This window comes from Microtus oregoni, unplaced genomic scaffold (assembly GCF_018167655.1).
Source record: "Microtus oregoni isolate MIOR12 unplaced genomic scaffold, Mior012 000073F_ref0000255, whole genome shotgun sequence".
NCBI classification, from domain to species: Eukaryota; Metazoa; Chordata; class Mammalia; order Rodentia; family Cricetidae; genus Microtus; species Microtus oregoni.
The window spans coordinates 4,672,104-4,677,680 of NW_024543986.1; positions in this window are offsets into that span (position 1 = coordinate 4,672,104).

Consider the following 5,577-nt stretch of genomic DNA (forward strand, 5'->3'; position numbering starts at 1 on the left):
GCACCTTCCGGATCCAACAAGTCAAACTCAGTCACCTTCTCTTCGGCAGCCAAAATCCTTTAAATCTCTACTGCAATATAATCTGAAACCCAATATGTCGTCAATCATGGGATAGACAGAGCCGTGATCTTTCCTGTCTGTGGAAGAACACAAAAGTGTGCTCATAAGAGTCTTTACTAAGGTCTTATATTGAACTTGACAGAAAATAAAAGTGTTTGAAACTAGCAGTCCCTGTTCCTTTTAACAGCCCTTCTGCTGTTGGTAATTTATTTTCCACGAATCACTTTCCCCCTCCTCAAATGTTCTGTCCTTCTGCAACACAATCATCGGAGCAGACTGTGTCAAATGACAGAACATTGCGCCTCACATCCTGCCAGCCTATGATGATGCCCAGGCCTTGATGACTGACCACAGTCTTTAACGTCAAGTGGATTGTGCGAATTGGCTAGGAAGAAGTGAAGTTGGGTATTTTGGAGATACCATCATCTCTTTTAGCTATGAGAACTAAGGAAGTGGGGGTAGAAAACTGCAAGTGAGGACCTGGGGATACAAGTTCCCATCATTAGTTTAAGAGGTCCATGGCCTTAGAGAACACTGAATCTCTGAGTTAGGAATACGAAGGATGGTCATGATTTTAAGGACATGCGGAGACAGAGAATATTCCAGAGGAAAATGAGCATGTGAACACAGTGGAAAGAACTATGGTCTTCTAGCTCATAGAAGCTCAGGAGTCAGAGAGGAAAATTTTATATCGTTTATTTTATTTTATTTCTTTTTGCTTCAAGATCTCACATCCCATGACCGACATATACTTGGTAGTTTAGTCAAGTGTGACTTTAATTAATTAGGGATGCATTCCATAGACGCTCTTGCATAATACGGACTCTAAATATCTTATTTCCCCTCCACAAAATGTAGTTTATTGAGAATGGGAGCCATGAATTCACTTTTCTGATTAATCATGCAGTTTAAGAACTATTTTGTCCAAATAGACTAGGGTCCCAGATAGCCAGTACATGCAGTAGAAACTAGTCCCAGTGCCTTTATCAATGGCTGCTCAGTCAGCACCCATTGTCAGACAAATTCAGAGAGTCTGGTTTGATCGCATGCTCCTTCAGTCCCGGTCCAACTGGATTTGGTGAGCTCCCATTCGAACAGGCACGTTGAGGAAGTGTAATTTTTTTGAATGGAAAATAAATTAGAAAACCTGAAAAATAAATAAATAAATAAATAAATAAATAAGACATTTAAGAATAGAAAAAAAGAACTATTTTATAGTGTTCCCACTCCCAAATGCCCCAAAACAGTTTGCTAATTTTATTTCTACTACTTTTTGCACTTTCGCTTCAAGGGTAAATTCCATGTACAAGCCATGTGTTGTTCTTTCCCACCATCTCAGTTAATCTGTCTCATCTTTGTACTCCCTAACATGCTCCAGTCTCAGAGTTCTGACCCTTTTCTACGTTATCCTTTTTATGGCAAAGGAAAAGGTGAAATAGGTTGCTCTGCTCAGTGAGAAACTATAGATAGTGCCTCATGGAGGAAACACAGAGACTCCGTTTGTTCCATTGTTACCTATGCGATGAACAAACATTTCAGAAATAAGTAAGCTATGTGAACAGGTTCAAGTGGTGTATATGAGTAACTCCTGGATTTTAATGTTCATCAAGATGACAGGAGTAACTTCACAAGTTGGCACCCCACCTTACATGGCTCTCTAGATATTTTGGTGCAAGTGACTTGGAACAATCTTATTAAGAATATTAAATGTAATAAATTTATAAAATAACATTCTAAAACATGACTTTAAATTTATAGTACACATAATACACTTACCCTGAAAGAATACTGATTTATTTTAAATATTTTAGTGCCATTAAAATTGCATAATACTTGGTGATGTAGCCATTTAAGGATTTGGTTTTCTGTTCATTTATCTTTATTTTAAAACGGTGTTTCAGTTTATGAGTTGAAAGGCAGTCACAACTCAAAGATATTTCACAAAGTTTCAAAGATTTAATTAGAAACAGCCTATTATGTTTGAGTTTCTTAAATCATGCATATTTAATCCCAGTCAAAAACTGCAGGTATAACTTCTCTTTTATTTTCATATTATAATGTAATTATACTCTCTCACTCCCCCTTTTCTTTTCTTCAAACTTCCCCATATATCCCTTCTTCGTTGCTTTCAATCTTATGGTCTCTTTTTTTCCATTAATTGTTGCTTCTGAAGTAGGTGTGTGTGTGTGTGTGTGTGTGTGTGTGTGTGTGTGTGATTTTTCTGAATACAGAAGTACAACTTTACAACTTTATCTGTCTGCATAGTGTTTCTTATGTTTCAGGGGTGACTGCTTGGTATTCGAAGCCAATTGGCGTGATATTTACTTGAGCAGAATATTTCTCCAATTCTCTGCATTCCTTAGTTTCTCATAGCTCTTTTTCTTTCCATAAATTTTTCCCATTCTGGCTCATGTTTTAGGGATTCATATTGGTATGGCTTTACAGTTGTAGCTTCTGGCATTTTAAATAAAACTATAGTTAGTGAATTTTCTACTTCTTTGAACATTTTCATTATACTTGGCAATTTGCACTTCTACAAAGAAGTTGTTATATTTTGAGGTTCCTTATTTAGATAGATTTTGAAATATGCTTGAAATAAAGGTTCCAATGATGTTTTGTTCATGTGACAGTTTACATTATAATTGTTAGCATATATTCATCATGCAAAGCGATGGATTTCATGTTGTTATACTATTTCACAGATATTCTCTTTTTTAATTTTTTAAACATTTCTCTTTTACATTTATTTATGTATTTTATGTTTGTGAATGATCTATTGACTTTATTCCAGAAGAGATCAGATTCCATTATAGGTGGTTGGGAGCAAACATATTTTTTGGGAATTAAACTCAGGACATCTGGAAGAGCAGCCTGTGCTCTTAAATTTTGAGCAAACACTCCAGCACCATGTAATACCTTTTGACAATGGAAAAGCTGGCTATGGTGGCACACATTTCTGATCCCAGCATTCAGGGAGTTAAAGGCAGGCAGATATGTGAATTCAAGATCAGCCTAGTCTACATAGCATATTACAGAATAGCCAGGCCCACATAGTGAGATCCCATCTTTAATAAAACAAACAGACAAAGAAAAGTTGAAGTTGCACATGGCTGTATCCTCGCACTAGACAGACAGAGTCAGAATGACCAGAAGTTCAAGGCCATGTGTCAGTAAGATGGCTCAAGAGTTGAAAGCACTTGTCTCGTGAGCCTGGCAACTTGAGTTCCATCACAGAATCCCTGTAGGGTGAAAAAAAAACCTTCCCAAAACTTGTGCACCAACAACACAACAATGCCTGTGCTTGCTTGTGTATGCAACGGAAATGATAAACCAAGCCTTTCCAAAAAGTTCCTCAGCCGAATCAAGCAAACAGCACAACACTGATTTCCCTATGCAAGTGAATTTTGTATTTCCAGGTTCTGGTCCTCTCCAGTGGGGGCAGTTTGGTAAACTAATGAACAAAATAAGCTTGGTATGGACCCAGGGAAAGAAGGCCAGTCTGGCTTGAATCCTCCTGCTTTATTAAAGAAAGTACAGGCACCAGCCCCACCCAAACCAGTGAGCTAGCAGCCATGGAGGTAGAGTCCAAATGGCTGAACCAGGAATCCTGGGAGCCAGGAGGACAGGAGAAGAGAGAGGCTGAAGATGGAGAACCTGCCCCAGCTTATCTGATCTAGGCCACAGAGCTCATCACTCAAGCACTGCAGAAAGGGATGGCCGGGGCCTATGGCGCTGCGCTCAAGACTAACAAGATAGGGTGCCCATCCTTTTCCAGGGTGTCTCAGTGAGTATGGCAGTAAGGAAGACGGGGACAGAAGGGAAGATAGCTCGGTGTGTAAAGTGCTTGTCGTGTCAGCATGAGGGACTGAATTAGAGTGCCCAGAACCCACACAGAGGTATGCTGCAGCATGCTCAGGGACCAAGTGTTCCTATGGCAATATCGGGCAGAGACAGAAACAGGACTGGTGAGCCAGGCATGTGTAGCAGAGAACAGTCATGATGGAAGGGGGATACTACATCTGAGGTTGACCACTGACCTCCACACTGACCTCACACATCTACAATGTATTTTAAGGAAACAAAGAAGGCTCAGGAGCCTCCTTTTCTCACAGAGACCTTGGACAGAATTTTCTTTCTCTTTTTAATACACCTATAAATTGGGAAATACTAGGGCAGGGGGAGGCACATTCTGGCCAGGGATTTTGAAGGGACTGGACCTTCTGCTCTTTGAAGTAACCTGTCCACTGCCTGTCAGGATGGTGTGAAGAAGAAGGCAGCTGAGTGCCTGAAACGGGCGGAGACCCGCCAAGCACACTTGCCTTGATGGGGACCCTTCCTTGGATGTCAATTCCTGCACTGCCAGCCTCCTCTGCTCCTTTCCTTGGGACACGGTCGTTTTTCCCCTGCTCTTGTTACCCACAGACCTTATCAGTATTAACTGGATCAAGTATGAGAAAACCTAAGACTTCACAGCTCTGACCTGCCTGCCTCCTTGGAATCAGACTTGAACTTCTGGTCCTGCCTGTCTCTGCTTTATGTGAGTGGCATCTGGGCCACAAATCTGTCAGTTCACCCACGTAGACCCAGGGTCTGCAGCCTGTAGTCTGCACCAGACCTGGCCCACTGTCTTTCTTTGTAAGACTGTCAAGATATGAGGGTTTTTTTTCCTTTTTTTTTTTTTGATCTTTGCTTTTTTTGTTTTTTTGGGTTAACGGTTGGTTGAAAGGAAAAGGATTCTTTGACCAATTAATCAATTTTAAATGTGTGTGAATAAAGAGACTCAGAACATAACCAAGACCGTTTGCTTAAACTATCTGTGGTTGAGTTAACATTGTACCAATTGAGCTGAGTAAGCTGTGCCTAGAAAATCCTGTCTCAGTGTTGTGGCCCATGCCTTTAATCCTGGTACTCAGAAGGCAGGGGCAGGCAGGTATTTATTGAGTTAATTCAAAGTCAGTGAGCCACGACCACAAAATGAGACCTGGTTTCAAAACAAACAAAAAAAATGCTTAGCAAAGGTATCTCCAGGGAAACAAATAAAGAACAGGCCCAAGGAACTAACTAGTTTTGTTTGTTAAAGAGATAATGGAGAGATAAGCAAAGCAGGGTTACCTATTTTGAGAGCCCAAGTCCCAAAAGCTGAAGTTTACTAAATTGCAGAAGATCTGAGAGGGTGTGGGCTCATCACTGGACTACAAACTGATGCATCATGGGACGGCTTATGTGGACCGGAATTGGTGGATATGGGAGGCATTACAGAAGCCTGCCGAGCAGGAGATTTCCTGCATGTTTTTCCTTGTCTGGGAAACCTGAGTGAGCTGGGACAGGCCAGCCCCACTGTGCCCAGTGTGTGCTCGGTGAGTGTTCGCGTGTTCCCGGAGCATAAGGCAGAATGCTGCCCTTTGCTCTCCTACTATTTCCTTTTCTTCTAAATCGCTGATTTCTAGATTCATGTCATCCATCTTCTGATTGTTTGTCTACCTACAAACTTTTGTGTTTATTCATAATATAAGTGTA